General features: G+C 36.9%; 1 long non-coding RNA gene across 1 annotated transcript; it reads left to right on the forward strand.

The window, feature by feature from the left end:
- The first annotated feature begins 3,005 nt into the window (after positions 1–3,005).
- Positions 3,006–9,638, forward strand: LOC126961620 (uncharacterized). The gene is made up of 3 exons (XR_007728362.1): positions 3,006–3,123; positions 6,601–6,712; positions 9,206–9,638. It is a non-coding gene; the product is annotated as an uncharacterized LOC126961620 (long non-coding RNA).
- The last annotated feature ends 8,058 nt before the right edge of the window (positions 9,639–17,696 follow it).

The raw sequence follows: 17,696 nt of genomic DNA on the forward strand, positions 1-17,696 counted from the left end.
GTACAACTCTGGGGTTGGTGAGGAGACTGTGAGGTCTGGTGAGGAGTGAGTGACTGACACTAAGGTTCCTGCCAGCCAGGGATGGGCATTAAAACAAAATTTACATTGATTAATTAAAAATAAAGATATATTTCTTGCATTCTTGACTATGTGGAATGAGACTCATACCATATGTAAAATAGTGCTATCTCAAGTTTGGAGAAGATGCTCAGTTAATATTAGTTGTCATTATCAATTAGCATTCAGTTAATATTAGCTGTCATTATTTATCAATTAGCATTAATAACTCTAAGAAGGATAATGTAAAAACACACAAACACACAAAATAATTTTCTTATATCTTCTTAACTCCCAATAAAAGACTCTATTCCATGGGAACCAAGTGTGAATATGCTGTACGTATTTTCTTTGAACTCACAGTGGGAACTCATTTTTCATTGTAATATTTAGCTGATTGTCAGAATGGTTGAGATATGATTTAATGTCCTGGGGGAGGCAGAAGAGGATCAGTAGACAAATATGACTGTATAATTTGGATTTAAAAGACTTACTCTTATTTAACTGAATAATAACAAGGCCTTAACACATTCATCCAAGGGCTCTCTGACGGTTTAGGTTCTGCTCTTGGTATTTAACTCTGTTGACAGTAGTGGTGGGACTCTTAAATGGGTAAATTGCACCATTTTGTGGAGATGATGATTTTGACTAGTTTGGTGAATGTAGTATTGAATTGAGATTCAAAACCAAGGAATTTGAGTCTTGGTTGTGAACTTTGAGCTCTGTTAGCTAGGATGAGCACAGGAATTAGAGCTGGAGAGGAACACTGGAGATGCCTTGAGTTTCCAGCAATGGCTGTTATGCATTTTAACCTATTTTTCTTGACCTTCTTCATGAATAGCTTCCTGTCTGGCATTTACCCTTTCAATCTTCAGAAGTCTTTGAGTTCAGAGATCTGTCTGGAAAGAGTATATTATGTTACTAAAATAACAGTAGCTTTTCATCCAGGCAAGGAAGGCAATGATCATTTTTCTATTCGAATTCTTCTAACATTTGCCTGGTTCTATTATTCTGAGCTAAGAATTCTGTCTTTCATGCTAAGCGTGGAAAATATGGGCAAAAGGGTTAAAGAGGTAGAGGTCATATTTGACCTTTCTCCAGCAATTATGCCTTGTGCCCAGTCCCAACCTCCAGGGGTCCAGGGGATTCAGGATGACTTTGGTTGTTCATCTGAGTCCTTCAATACAGGGTTCCACAGTATGCCTTGGCGACCATATATTTGGTTTACCTGGAACAGTCTCACTCTGCTTGTAAAATTTTCCCTGCACTACCTTCTAATTGTAATGTATCTTTTGCTGTCCAAGATGGCAATTTTACTAATCTGATCAATCAGTTCATCATTATTGCTGCTGATGATAAATACTCATGTCATTGATTATAAACATCCTGCCTTCATAATAGATGAATTTGGCTCTCTTAGGTTGTCCATAGCATATCAAGTCTGCAGATAATGCTGCCTCTCTATGGTTCTTAACTGGCAGTTATACCTAAGGAAAGTGTGAAAACGTGGGGCAGTATTTTTGGCTATCCCAGTGAAGGGGAGATGTGCTACTGGTCGTTAATACCCCAGAGTCCAAGGTTTCTAAATGTTCTGATAACAATGCCGCACGAAGAAGTACTGGAATGTCTAATCCAAAGAGTGGCTCTGATAAGAACACCTCAAGTCATGTAGGATGGAATGGGATTGATGGACAAGCCAGGAGGTAAGATAAGATGGAAACTTATGGAAAAGCCAATAAGTTTCTCTCATCTTCCTTGAATGACCATAAAATTTCAGCCCAAACCTAGGAAAGTGAAGGCAAACCTTTTACCTCTAAGTCACAGACATGAGGGGGAATCAATTTCTCTTGGTTCCCCTCAATCTAACAAAAATCTTAACTTTTTGAGGTCACCCTGTGAAGCAGACTGCTTGAAACCAACAAGGACACTGAAAACTTTTAAAGATTTTCTGAATTCCACTTGACAAATTCATTAGCCTAGAAGTGGAAGAAATCTAAATGATAGAGTATAGTGGTTAAAGGCACAGGTTTTTGAGTGAGCCACGAGGGTTCAAATTCCAGCTCCACCATTTACTATGTGATCCTGTTCAATCCACTTAAATTCTGAGCCTATCTTCCCACATATAAAACAGACAGTGAAAAAGACAAATAGTGCTTTTGTATTATTTTTAAAAATAGGTTTGAACTTGCAAGCCCCCTGATAAGATCCCAAAGACCCCCAGGGATCCCTGACTACATGAACTAAGCCATAAGATTGTGAGAACTCCTTACTAAGCCATAAGATTGTGATTAAGGATTAAATGAAGATAACAGATGATAAGGATTTGCATGCCTGTGCATAATAGAATTTCAGTAAAATGTTAACTATTCAATTTAGTTACAGTTAGTCACAAAGACTCTTAAAATGCTGAAGTAAAACTGTACCCTAATGATACTGGACATGATGAGCTATGGCTCAGAAATTTACAAGCATGTCAGGTCAATGACGTTTCTCCTGTATTTCCTGCTGTGACGTGGCCTGCAAAATATACAAATGTTGAATTTTCAAGACTATCATTTCATCTCTTTGGTATTCTTTGATTTTCGTATTTGATGAGTTAACATTTATTTTTCATTTCAAGCATAATTTATACCCATTGTAAAAAGTTTGGAAATTGGAAATGCAAAAAGAATACCACATTCAAGAAAGAGACCACAGTGAACATTCTGATGTATTTTTGCCTAGTCTATTCTTTGTATGCAAGCTCATGGACCTTAACAGGATTGCTTATAAAGTACAAAAGTAAATTTTGTTTGCACAGTTAATTTATGTATTTGAATTAGCAAGGTTTTCAAACTAAACATGTATTTGAATTTATCACAGTTTTAATCAATAGTTCTATTCCTGATTTCAAAACTTGTCAGAATGGCTTGGGTTTTTCATGTCTTGCTTGGTTCATCAGGAAGATGGAGTTCTTTGCCTTTGGTCCCACGTGTGGACCCAAGTTGCTTCTATGGACTCAAGGAGATATTAGCAGCCATGGAATGCAAGGTGATGAAACTGCCTCCAGTGAAACCTGACATAAAGGTCATTAAATTATTACAATAGATTAATTATAGAAATTCACAACAAAAATTTGTTTAGGCTTCCACATATTTAACAATATTCTCCTAAATAATTAACAATAGTTTTTATTGTTTAAAGCTTCTAAATATATACAGTTGACTCTTGAATAATATGAGGGTTAGGGGCACTTACCACCACACAGTCAAAAATCTGTGTATAACTTTTTTCACCCCCAAAATTCACTACTATAGCCTATCATTGACTTGAAGCCTTATTAATAACATAAACAGTTGATAAACATATATTTTGTATGTTATATGTATATATATTGTTTTTTATAATCAAGCAAGAAAAAAAGAAAATGTTATTAAGAAAATCTTAAGGAAGAGAAAATATATTTACTATTCATTTATAACATAAACAGTAAATTAATACATATTTTGTATGTTATATGCATTCTTTACTGTATTTTTTTAGGGCTCTTTATCTTTCACAGGGGAAAACTTGTCAGGAAGTGATTTGACTGTGTGTTGCCCCAAGAGACATACTGAGATCACTACCCATTGTTAAGGCTCTCAGACTGGTTTGAGTACCTACATTGGAGCTACTGAGAGTTAGTGACCTACCCTCAATCCCCCAGCTCAGGCAGAAGCTGGAAGACTGCTTACTTGTTAGGAGTGTTTTGAGAGAGGGGAGGTTGAATCATCTACAGTTTTATCCAATTTAAAAATAACCAGAAAATCTGGTTGTGGTGGTGCACACCTATAGCCCAGTCACTTGGTAGGCTGAGGAGAGAGGATTGCTTGAGCCCAAGAGTTCGAGTCCAGCCTGGACAACATAGCAAGGCCTTGTCTAGTTTTTTAAAAAAATGGCAAGAAGGAAAGAGCTCAACCTATTGGGGGGAAAAAAAGAGAAGGCAATTCTTAGAACCAAATTCTAAATGCAACTTAGTATAGCCAGCAAGCAGGGGAAGCATAGAGCCATTTGTTCAACTTCCAGAAAGAGTTACTCCCTCTATTCACCTCTTTAAAAAATCTTGAAGGGATACCAAGTCTAACACAAGGAAGTTAAGTCATTGCACGAAATATTCTGTCTATTTCCTTTTCTGGTGTGGGCCACTTAGAGGAAGCAGCTACTATCAATGATGTCAATGATGTGCTGTATTCTTAAAATAAAGTAGGCGCAATAAGAAAGACAATGCTACTGAGAACATAATAAGGAAAAGATATTTACTATTTGTTAAGTGGAAGTGGATAATCATAAGGGTCTTCATCTTCATGTTCACATTGAGTAGGCTGAGGAGGAGGAGGAAGAGGAGAGATTGATCTTGCTGTCTTGGGGGCAGTATATAAGTAGTAGTCCCACACAGTCCAACCTGTGTGGTTCACAGTTCATCTGTATACTTTTGTAGCAAGCTATTTTTTACAGTTAATGTTTACTACAGATTCAGGGACTCGGTCGTACAGGCCTTGCAGGCTGTTCTAAGAGGTTTGAAAATTATTCTATGTGGGATGAAGAGGCACCGATGGGTTTTAAGGCAGAGAGTTATAGAATCTAGTATTTTAGCAAACAATCTGGGTAGAGTATGGATTACAGAGGAACAGAAATAGAGCACAGAGATCAAGGCTGCTGTTGATTTAGTGCATGTGTGTTGATGTAGTGCATGTGTGTTGATGTAGCTTGGGTATGGTGGAGCCAGCAGATATGCAGAGAAGTGGATGGAGTTGAGCTGTGCTTTGAAGATAGAACAGACAAGACATAGTAATAGATTGCTGGTGGTATACGAAGGAGTGAGAGAAGCAAGAATAGGTCTTAAGTTTCCAGTTTATGCAACTGATGAATGGAGACATCATTTATAGGATGGAAAATATAGAAGGAGAAATATATTGCAAGGAAAGGTCAGGATTTCAGTTTTGGACATGCTATTCTCACTACCTTGATTCTCACTATCTTGATATCCCATCTCCTCATGGATGTGGCCCTACATGGGGCACATGCCCTAGTTAGTGCTGGTAGGAAACATGTTTCCAGGTAGCTGAACGCGAATGAATTCACAGTGTGGTATCTATGTCTGGTGGCCAGTAAAATGCTGGAAGACATTTACCGTATTGAGATTATTTCTGTTTTAAATGGAGAGGCATAGTTTAAGAAAATTTATTGGTTCACGCATCTGAAAAGTTCAGGAGTGCTTCAGGCACAGCTGTATATGCAAGTGTCCAAATGGTGTACTCTCTCTCTGTTTCTCTCTCTGTTTCTCTCTCTCTCTCTCTCTCTCTCTCTGTCTCTTGTCTCCCTTCCAGTCTCCACCTCTTTTTTTTCTGTATTGCTTCATTCTCAGGCTCTTTCTGCCTGATAAGATGACTGTTAGCTTCAGGTTCACACAGATCTCATAGCTCCCAATCTCCCATATCTCCTGAAATATACAAGCCTCTGCCCTCGGGCCCACGTGTCCTGTGCCAATCATGTCTAATTACTATAGGAATGGAGGAGTTCTTCTAACAGCCTGGATCACATGTTCAATCCTGGGCAGGGCAGGGCTGCCTCTACTAGAACCACAAGAAATATGCTCTGCAAAGAAGAAAGTGGTTGTGTTCCTAACAGAGGGAGGACTATCAGGCTGGCTAAAACCTAGTCAATGGAAAGAAAGGATGACTTTGTTTTCAAAATTGTTTTCTACATTTCTTCTCTTTGGCAGGAATTGCATTGCCAGACTAATTGTCTATTAAAGCTAGATAATGACACATCTTTACCTTCTGTATGTACAAGAATGTTTACATTTCTATTTGTAGAAGGCATGCATCCACACCATTCAGAGGTGGTATCTTGTAGTCAAGCTACAAATGCAAAGGAATTGTGGAAACAAATTCAAAAAATAATAATAATCTGGAGGGGAAGTGGGAGGTAGATTGAAGAATATAGATGAAATAAGAAGGTAGAAATAATTAGTGGAGCTGGGTTATGAATAAATAATGGTTTTTCTATACTGTCCCTTTTTATTTGTATATGTTTGAGTTTTTCCTTAATAAAGGGTAAAAAAAATTAAATGGTAGGGATTGTTGGTGAATAATAGGCAGAACACATCAGTTTTTTAATGACAACTGGAAATTATTGTTTCCTGTTTCAAGTCATTCTTCCTAAACTCCTGAAATAGCATTATGCCACAGGCTTGGGAATCTGCACTAAAAATCATAGCCCATAATTAACTGATTACCTGGGTCAAAGGCCAGGAAAAGTTTAAAAAAAAAAAAAAAAAGAAAACTGCAAATAACCTTAGAATATTCTCAGTAGGTTTCTCTATAACGTGTTAATGTACATGTAAGTTGCCATAATGGAAATGTCATATGTTAGACCTATCTGCTCTTTGTCTAGAATTTTGACCCACTGAGTCCAGGATTACAGTCTTTTAAAAAGGAGACAAAAATTTCGAATGGAATGTGTTAAGATACTAGGTTTAATATCTTGAGAGCACTAAAAATTCCTTTTTTAAAAATAGGATAGCCTGTACTGTGAGTTCCAACCATGGAGTTGAAAAGAGAGAGTAAAAAAGAAGAAAAGAAAAATCAAAGACCAACATCTACTCATCCACTGCAGTCCCTGTGCAGTCCTGAAGGTGACAGAATTTTCCACAGACACTTTATTTAGCTTAAGCCTTTTAATCCTCTCTAGCATATGAGTGAACAATACCAACATCTAGTAAGGAATTCTATAAAGTTCATAGTTCTTGACCTTGGTTTATAGAGTTAAGTAAATAAATTTACTAGGAGCTAAGCAAGAATAACCTAAGTCTTTCTCTGATATTACTCACCTTCATACCTTACATATCTACATTTTTGTATTATATCTAGTGATCACACTTAGGTCCTCTGGGATGAGTTTATTGTTTTTGTTTCACTGAAAATGACTGAAGACACAAGAGTTTTAACATATTTTGGTTTTTAATAAGGCTACAGTCAGTTTATTTCCATTTTTACTTAATATGTCACCTCACTAACTTGGCTATGGTATATGAGTGTTGTCAGGGTGTATAGGCTAAAATAGCAACACACTCACATGGTAAAATAGTGTCTAGCTTGTTACAAACATGCTATCTACTTTATTTGAATGATTTTCCCTCAATGAATGTTTCTGTTAATCTGACTTCGTCTGTATAAAAATATTATGAAAAAGGGAGTATGAAGTATGATTTATTTCACCTGTCCCCTTGCTTGTATGAACTTAAGGAAAAGGAAAGTCAGAAAATGTCCTCTGAGGGTAAAGTGTTGGCCAGATGGCTGACCTCTATAGTCATTCTTAGTTCTGCCATATTGATTGGAAACACCACCTTAGAGAAAAAGGATCTAAGGCTTTTGTCATTACTATCTTATTTCCTTTGTCCTTTGTTTTTGCTTGGTAATTGATATGGTTGGTATACCAAGAGGAACTTTTGAGCGCCGGGCACAGATTTTCACATCCAAAAATAAACAAACAAAGAGATTCCAGCCAATTCAACTGAGTGCAGAAGCTCACTACAGTCAAGTGGGATTTAGCCACACAATGGATATGTGTTAAGTTGATAAATGTGTCCTTGCACTGATGCATTTGCTTCTGTGCTACATTTGGCACTAAATACAAACCCTTTCCAGCTCAGTAATTTCAATTCCTTCCATTAAACTCTACATGTTCATCTCTTTTGTTTTTCTGACCATCTGTCATCAGAGTTACCATAAAATTTGAAAATATCTTTGCTAAACTGAACAAATCACTTTTTTCATGAATCAACAAGATACCTTTTTTCAATGACCCAAATCCTTTAGAACAAGGGAAAAAAATTAGTTTCTTTCTTCCTTTGAAACTAGTAGTAAATTAGTGGGTGAATTGAGGCCACACATTTTTAAAACATCACTGATTTTCACCATTTTATAGGTGTAGAGTTCTTCTTAGAGCCATTTAAAACATATTAAATAAATTATAGTTCATTTTGTTGCTCGAAGGATTTTAGGTTCAATATTGTACCAAGTAGCCCATAGTCTAAGCCCCTAATGCAAAATCTTATACATTGTAGACACTAAAAAACAGTTTCTCAAATAAATAAATTTAAAAATTGAATATTGTATATTTTGTTGAATTACAAATAACGCTTTTAAATGCCTAACACAGGACTGGCATACAGTAGGCATCCAATACATGCTAGGTAAAATTGACATGCATATTGAACAATAATATGGTTTGGCTGTGTCCCCACTCAAATCTCATCTTGAACTGTAGTTCCCATAATAACCATGTGTCATGGAAGGACCCAATGGAAGGTAATTTAATCATGGTGGTGGTTACCTCTATGCTGTTCTTGTGATAGTGAGTGCATTCTCACGAGATCTGATGGTTTTATAATGGACTTTCCCCACCGTGCTTCACTCTGCACTTCTTCTTCCTGCCACCATGTATTTGCTTCCCTTTATGCCATGATTGTAAGTTTCCTGAAGCCTCTCCAGCCATGCTGAACTGTGGGTCAATTAAACCTCTTTCCTTTATAAATTACCCAGTCTCAGATACGTCTTTATTAGCAGCATGAGAATGGACTAATACAAACAACTAGATATAATAGATGTAAATAAATGACTTTATTCATAAATGCATTGAATCAAAAACTTTTTATTAAGAACCTATTCTTTCCCAAAGATGGTTCTAGTACTAGAGAAAATAGAGGTGCAGTCCCTGATGCAGCAGATTTTACATGCTGTGGAACAATAGATATTAACCCAATAATTACTCTTAAGATTGAGTGATGGGAAAGTACTTTGAGAAAGAAACCTGGTTGTGTGAAAGAATATAACAGAGAAATATTCTGTGTACTGGAGTTGGACAAAAGCTCAGGAAGACTTTCCTATAGAATTGATTAAGCTGAGACCCAAAAGAGAAGCAGAAAAGATAACTGGAATGAAAGTTGGGTGTTTGGAAAAAGAATAGTGTGTCTGACATGATTCTGAACAGTTAGAAAAGGCCAAATTATGTAGATCCTTGCAATAAAGCTACTTAATGATTTTGAGTGGTGATGCTAGAGGTGTAGTAGGGTGGTACACATGTGAAGCATAATTAAATTTTATTTAAATTGGTAATCTGATTACAGAATTGAGAAGTCAAATGAATGGAAGAGACCTACATGATTAAAACAAAACAGTGACCTCTCCGAGTTGAGTTGAAGACAGGGGAGTGCTGGAGCCCACACATGTACTTGGACGACCAGACTGTGTGCATCTCTTCCTGATGCTGCATTCAGTGACATCACATTGGTAGTTTGAAATCAACCGTAATGGAGGTATTTATGGAAATTGGCAAATGTTACAAATGAAAACTTTTCTTCCCTGGAAAACCAGTTGTTAAACATTCACCAGCACATCACTGATTGAAGAGGAAGGAAGATGATTGGGTCAGGGGAAGTGAAGGTGGCTAAGGATGGTAGGGTAATTTGATTTGCTCAGTAAATGACCCATGCCTTTCAGACTTAATAGTTCCAGCCATCTATGAATCTTCCATGGTTCAGTAACTTTATAATGACAGCAAAAATAGTAATACATCCTTGTTGCAAGTGCCTACTGTGTGCCAGCAATGTACTTGGTGTTCTTCCTAGGCACCTTATGCAATTTTAGCAACTTTATTAGTTGAGAATTATCATGCAAATCTTACATGGGACAATTCTGAGATCAAGACATTTCAATGACTGCTCAAAATCAATAATTATTGAGGAAGAGGATTTGAAGTCAAGGCTTTCTTCTTCAAAAGTCCAAGTTTTTCTTACATTCCGCCTCTCTCTTTTTGTCCCTGCCTTCACTCCTACATGCACAAAAGTGCTTTTTTTTTTCCTCCACCACTTTAGATTCCATAGCTCAAAACATCATTGCCACCAGGAACCAAGATATCAAAATTAGAATAAATAAAATCACAAAAGGAGTTTGAAAATATCAGATAACATGGTACTATGGTTGGAATGTCTGTGTCCCCTTCAACATTAATATGTTGAAACCTAAGGCCCATTGTGACAGTATTGAGAGGTGGGGCCTTTGGGGAAGTGATTGAGTCATGAGAGTTTTGCCCCCATGAATGTGATTAGGTGCTATTATAAAGAGGCTTAAAGCCCTTTCTGCCCTTCTGCCTTCCATCATGTGAGGACACAGTGCTTGTTTCTTCCAGAGGACATAGCAACAAGGCACCATGCTGAATAAAGAGACCAGGCCCTCATCAGAAACCAATCCTACTGGTGCCTTGATCTTAGATTCCCAGCCTCTAGAACTGTGAGGAAATTTATTTTTGTTATTTATAAATTACCCAGTCTCTGGTGTTTGTTACAGCAGCACAAACAGACTAAGTAAGACACACAGTAAAAATAGTGCTGAGACCCCTGAAAGAAATAAATAAAGTAGAGCAGGATAGGAAAGTAAGAACTTACTAGAGGGGCTAAACTTTTATCTAGATGTTGAAGAAAGCAACAAAGTAAAAAAAAGTTCTACCCCTGCACTTTTGTTATGTAGGGCAACGAATTCTCTTCACTTCATCAGAATTAAAAATGTTTGCTCATCTAAGGCCACCACTAAGAAAAAGAAAAGCAAGCCACAGACTGGAAGAAAATATTTACAGAGACTCGTATTCAGAACATACATTAAGAACTCCTGTACTTCAAATAGTAGAAAGACACATACTCTATTGAAAACTGGGCAAAATACTTGAATAGGTATTTCATAAAGGAAGATGTATGAATCGTTAATAAGCACCTGACAAAGGTCTTATCATCATCAATCATTAGGGAAATACAAATTAAAAGTGCAATAGGATACGGCTATACACAATAGAATAGAAAAATTAAAAAGATGAACAACACAGCATTAACTTCCTATAGCCGCCATTAAAAAGTACCAGAAATTGTACTTTTTTGTGTAAATTCATTGCTAGCCTTCTTTGGACTTATATTTGATTCTATCTTAGGTTTACATGAGGTTTTAATTTTTTTGATTCCTTCGAATTATTTAAATCAGTTTTATTTTCGGAACACTTTTGATTAGCTTTCTTGGTTTCTTTCTTTTTCTCCTCAACTAGATTTTTAAAATCTATTTCTTTTTTAGTCTGGGTTTTTTTTTCTTCTTTATTTTCTTTTGTTTCAACACTTAGCTATCTTCATTAGAGAGATTGGAATAAGAATCTGAAAGGTCATAAAAACTTTTCAAATCCTCTGTAGTGCTATGGTTAATGGGGCGCCCTCTTTTATCCACAGCATAGTTCAGCTTGAACTTCTTGTCATGAAACATAGCTCGAAATCTCTTGTAAATTTTGGCTTTTCGATCCTCTTCTGGCATTTCCCAAAATCTCACGTCCTTTGCAAACCATCTAAACTGCTGGCCACTCATTATTTCTTGTCTGAATGACATTTTTAATTTTTAATCTTGCTGAACAAATGCTTGAAGAAACCAAGTACATCTGGAGTTAAACAGCAGACATTTATTGTCTCACAGTTCTGGAGTCTAGAAGTCTGAGATCAAGGTGTCAGCAAGGTCAGTTCCTTCTGAGACTGTGAGGGAGTTTATGCCGGCTTATGGGGGTTTGCTGGCAATCTTTGGTACTCCTTGGCTTGTGAATACATCACCCTAATCTCTGGCTTCATGTTCATGTCATTTTCCCTATGTGTTTATCTGTCTCTATGCCCAAATTTTCCCTTTTTATAAGGACAAAGTCATATTGGATTAGGCCCACTCTAGTGACCTCATCTTATCTAATTACATCTGCAATGGAACTGTTTCCTAATAAGGTCACATTTTGAGCTATTGGAGGTCAGAACGTCAACATATTGTTGGAGACTGACACAATTCAACCCATAAAAACACTAAATGTTGGTGAGTATATGACACAAGCAGAATTTTTTTATGTTGTTTGGTGGGAATATAAAATGGTACAGCCAGGCATAGTGTCTCGTGCCTATAATCCCAGCACTTTGGGAGGCCAAGGCAGGTGGATCACCTTAGGTCAGGAGTTCAAGACCAGCCTGGTCAACATGGCGAAACCCTGTCTCTACTAAAAATCCAAAACTTAGCTGGGAATGTTGGCATGAACCTGTAGTCTCAGCTACTTGGGAGGCTGAGGTAGGAGAATAACTTGAACCCAGGAAGTGGAGATTGCAATGAGCCAAGATTCTGCCACTGCACTCCAGCCTGGGTGACAGAGGGAGACTCCATCTTAATATAATATAATTAATATAATATAATATAACCTCTTTGGAAAATATTTTGACAATTCCTTACAAAATTGAATATTCACCTACCTTATGACCCAGCAACTCCACTCATAGCTATTTGCCCAGTGGTTTGCTGGATAAATACAAGCTTGTATGAACTGATTGTAATGTTTTTTGAATTTTATTTTTATTCAAGGGAAAAAATTTATTCCTACACAAAGCCTTATAGAATAGCATCCATAGTAATGCCATTCATAATATCTCCCAAACAGAAACAACCCAATTAGCCAAATATCCAATTATTCAACAAGTAAATGAGTTCTCAAGTTGTATACCCATATAATGAAATACTATTCAACAATAAAAAGGAACATTTACTATAAAATAAATTATATAAATTTTAAAATAAATTATATTAAAAACAAAAGAAATAAATACTCAAAACATCACTCTCTAAATATTTTACCACGTTTTACTACTATCTATGCTCTCAAGGCTATATATGCCTATTTTATTTCTATTGTGAAAATGTTGTATAATGGTGTGCTAGTGTACATTTCTTCCCAACTCTGCTTTGAGATAAATCAGGTTGATGACTAGAAATTGGTTATAGTGTTAGTATTTACACAAGAGGAATTGGCAAAATTTACACATTAGGCCTGGATATAGTGTCTGGTTGATTGCCTAAACTTGAGAAAGTGAAGAATGTTGATAATGCAGAATAAACTTAAAAGTGTGTTATATTTAAAATAGAAAACATAAAACGTTTAGGAAAAATCAGAGATGAAAATCTTTGGGACCTAAGACAGGGTGAAGATTTCTTGCACCTGACACCAAAAGCACCATAAATAAAAGGAAAATTTGATAAATTGGATCCCATCAAACTTAAAAGCTTCTGCTGTAAAAGTCCCTGCTAGCCAGGCACGGTGGCTCATGCCACTTTGGGAGGCTGAGGCAGGTGGATCATGATTTCAGGAGTTTGAGACCAGCCTGGCCAAGGTGGTGAAACCTTGTCTCTACTAAAAATACAAAAATCAGCTAGGCACTGTGGCGGTCACCTGTAATCCCAGCTGCTTGGGAGGCTGAGGCAAGAGAATTGCTTGAACCCAGGAGATGGAGGTTGCGGTGAGCTGAGGTTGTGCCACTGTACTCTAGCCTGGGTGACAGAGCAAGATTCCATCTATAAATAAAATAAATAAATAAATAAATAAATAAATAGTCCCTGCTAAGAAGACAAAAAGACAAATTACAGACTGGGGGAAAAAATTGCAAACCACATATTTGACAGAAGCACATATCTAGAATAGTGTCTAGAATTCTCCAAAGTCAACAGTAAAAAAGCTAAACAATCCAATTTGAAAGCAGGCAAAATACATGAATAGACATCTCACCAAAGAGAATATACAGATGGTAATTAAGCACATGAAAAGATGCTCAATATCATTAGTCATTAGGGAAATACAAACCAAAACCATAAGAAAGTATCAGTACAAACCCATCAGCATGGCCAAAAAAAAAATGATAATACCAAATATTGGTAAGGATGAGGAGAAACTAGATCATTCACATGTTCTCATGGGAATGTAAAATGGTACAGCCATTTTAGAAAATAGTTTGGCAGTTTCTTTTAAAACAAACAAATATATGTACTATTCTAACCAGCAATTACACTCTTAGTGTTTATTAAGAGATATGAAAACTATGTTCACACAAAAACCTGTGCAGGAATGTTTATAGCAGCTTTATTCATGATAGCCCCAAACTCAAAACAACCCAAATGTCTTTCAATGGGTGAATGGTTAAACCAACTGTGGTACCCCGGGTATTGTGGAATACTATTCAGTAATCAACAGGTATGAACTATTAGAAACATGCAACAACTTGGGTAGGCCTTACAAGAATTATGTTGATTAAAAAAAGCCAGTTTTGAAAGGTTATATCACAACCGGGATGTAATGACATTATAGAATGGATCACACATTCCTGGTTGCCAGGAGTTACTATCTGGGGGCCAAGAAGGGGACAGGTATGACTATGAAGGAATAACATGGGCATATTTGTGGTGATGGAACAGTTTTGCATCTTGGTGGCAGAAGTTTCATGAAGCTACACATGATAAAATTACACACACGAGTGTCTATAACTGATGAAATCTGAATAAGCTCTGTGAATTGTAACAATGTCAATTTCCTGGTTTTTATATTCTCCTGTGGCTATGTAAGGTGTTAACAGTGGAGGTGGAGAAGTGAAGGGTGTATGGGACCTCTGCGTATAATTTTTTACTTTTGTGAATCTCTAATCATTTTGAAATAAACTTTTATTTTTAAAAGCATGTATACTCCATAGCTGTCACATTGTGAATAACAGAAAAAGTGATCAAATCATAGATGTATTGCAACCATCATTGGCTTAGGATTTAAGAATTTGGCAAGAATCAGTGAAAGCATTATTTGAGAATTAATTGGCTAAATGAACATTACAATAAAGAACATGATGTATTTTAGTTGTTTAAAGTGGTATGCTACATACATCTTTTATATCAGTAAAATTCATAGTCAGCTTCTATATATATAATTATGTATATATGTGATTATTAAAAGAGGGAGGGAGAAGGATCAGAAACCTCTTCTTTATTGTGTAATGCAAGCTAATATATGTAGGAGGAATGATAGAATTTTTTTTATTTATAAAGAACAGAAGTTTATTTCTCACAATTCTGGAAGCTGGGAAGTACCAGATCAAGATACCAATAGGTTCAGTGTCTGGTGAAGGCCTCTTCCTCATAGATGACACCATCTGTGTCTTCTCACATGGCAGAAGGGAGGGAGGGGTCAAAATAGGGGTACAAACCATGTTTCTTCACATGGAAGAGGAGCAAAAGAGAGTAAACTCACTCCCTTAAGCCCTTTTATAAGGGACCTAATCGCATCCATGAGACCTCTGCCCTCATGGCTTAATCAACTCTTAAAGGCCCCTCCTCTTAACATTATCACATTGGCAATTAAATTGCAACATAGAAATTTTGTGAGACATATCAAACAACAACCATTGTCTTATAGCTCAAATCTTGTCAGCCATTAATTCAGATAGGTCTCAGCCAGGCGATTCTATTTTTGCATGGTATTGACAGAGGTTTAAGAATCACAATTCCACAACAATGAAGGCAATACACGACTAAGGAAACAACCATGGATTTCACCAACCACTGTGTGAAATGGTTTTGGGAAACAGGTTATTTACATGGTTTCAAAGTGCTTCTTCTCAGATTATAGATTAATTACAAAGGAACATCATTACCTTTATTGTGAAAACGCCTTGCAGTCACCGCCTCAGCCAGGTGAACAAACTGAATATCAATATTGGGACACGCTGATCTTGTGTACTTCCTGATGTGAAGAATGAGAAGTACCCATCACTGATGTACTGTTCTTGAGAAACATGATTAACCTGAATTTAATCTTGAGGAACAAATTGATTAAATCTGGAGTATGGGTAGTTCTTCAAAATAGAATGTCAATGGGGAAAATGTGAGTAATTAGTGGCTAAGGTGAAATGGGGTTCTTATTATAACCAGGTACATTAGCTATCTATTGTGGTGCAAAAAAAAAATATCCTCAAACCTAGTATCTTAAAACAATAATAAACATTTATGTTTTTTACATAGTGATATGGTTTGGCTCTGTGACTCCACCCAAATCTCATGTCAAATTGTAATTCTTAATGTTGAGGGAGGGACAGAGGGATGGTGACTGGATCATGGGAGTGGATTTCCCTCTTCTTGTTCTCATGATAATCAGTGAGTTCTTAGGAGATCTGGTTGTTTAAAAGTGTGTAGCACTTCCCCCTTCACTCTCTCTCTCCCGCTCCACCATGGTAAGATGTGTTTGCTTCCCCTTCACCTTCCACCATGATTATAAGTTTCCTGAGGCCTCCCAGCCATGCTTCCTGAACAGCCTGTGGAACTGCGAATCAATTAAACCTTTTTTTTCCATAAATTACCCAGTCTCCAGTAGTTCTTTATAGCAGTGTGAGAATGGACTAATACACATAGTTCTGACCATCAGGAATTCTGGAGCAGCTTAGTTAGCTGATGATTCTGGCTCAAAATCTTTCATGAGATTGCAGCTACAGTCATTTGAAGCAGCAGACAGTGCATAGCAAATAGGTTTTGTGGACACCATCATTTTTGTCATATTGTCTTCTGTTTGTTCACCTCCTTTTAAAAATGTAAAATCATTCTAAGCTTTAGGACTACATAGAAACAGGCCACAGGAGGGATTTGGCCTATGCACTGTAGTTCATTGGCCCCTGTTCCACGCTTGATTAGGGGTACACGATCTGCTTCCACAGCAGCATATTCACCTGATATTTAGCAGGAGGCCTCAGTTCCTCGCCATGTGGACCTCTCCACGTGGTTGTTTAAGTGTCTTCAAGATGTGGCAGCTGCCTTCCCCTAGAACAGGGGCTCTAAGTGCAAGACCAAGGAGGAAGGCATAATTCATCTTATAGCCTAGTCTTGGAATTCATACATGGTCACTTTGGCCATGTTGGAAACAAACCATTAAGTAGCTCTCACTCAAGGGGTAGGGAACTCACTTTTCAAGGCAAAAATTGTCCAAAAAATTGTGTGCAAGATTTAAGACTACCACTCCAGCCTTGTCTTCTATGACTGTCACTATAATCCTAATATTGAAACAATAATTAGCAAACAGCACTGGGCATTAAGAAGAATTATCTTGTTTACTTCAAATACCTTCTGTGTTTATTAACTGAAGCAAAAGACATTTAAACAGAACTATCTCTTTTAAAATGGCTATAATATTGACAAGTATCTTAAAACCAAATTAAAGTTGGCCTTGAAATTTGAACAAATGCTAGCATGAAAACTAGTAAGGGGAAAGGAAAGGTGAGTTACAATGTCCCTCTCAATGTTTTCATGCCTGTTACCACTGAAATAATAATCATACTATTGTTTTGTGGGTCAGTAGTTACAATATATGTGATACCATCTAGGAGATAGACTAGCACATAAAAGATACTCATTAAATCTGAGATTATTTTAACAAAGAAGGGTAGCCTGTTTTTGAGACATTACAACTTTGGAATGACCATTGGAAGCTAGCAGGGTGAGATGTTACCCTCAACCCCAAATTAAAAACAGAAGCAACCACAAAGCAACACATACAAGGAATAGTGTCATTTTTGTCCTTGTCAGAGCAGGTCTGTTACATTGAGAAGTATCCTGCATTTATAAATGGACTAAGAGATGAGTATACTGGCTTTGTGTCCAGGATGTGTGGTCTTCCTATTTAAAGATTATGGTGCTTCAAGGACTCCAGAACAGGTAAGCCAATACTAACTCTATTAATACAGGGCTTTCACATCAGCAGTAGAGGGTGAA

The sequence above is a fragment of the Macaca thibetana genome, chromosome 8 (genome assembly GCF_024542745.1).
Source record: "Macaca thibetana thibetana isolate TM-01 chromosome 8, ASM2454274v1, whole genome shotgun sequence".
Classification (NCBI taxonomy): Eukaryota; Metazoa; Chordata; class Mammalia; order Primates; family Cercopithecidae; genus Macaca; species Macaca thibetana.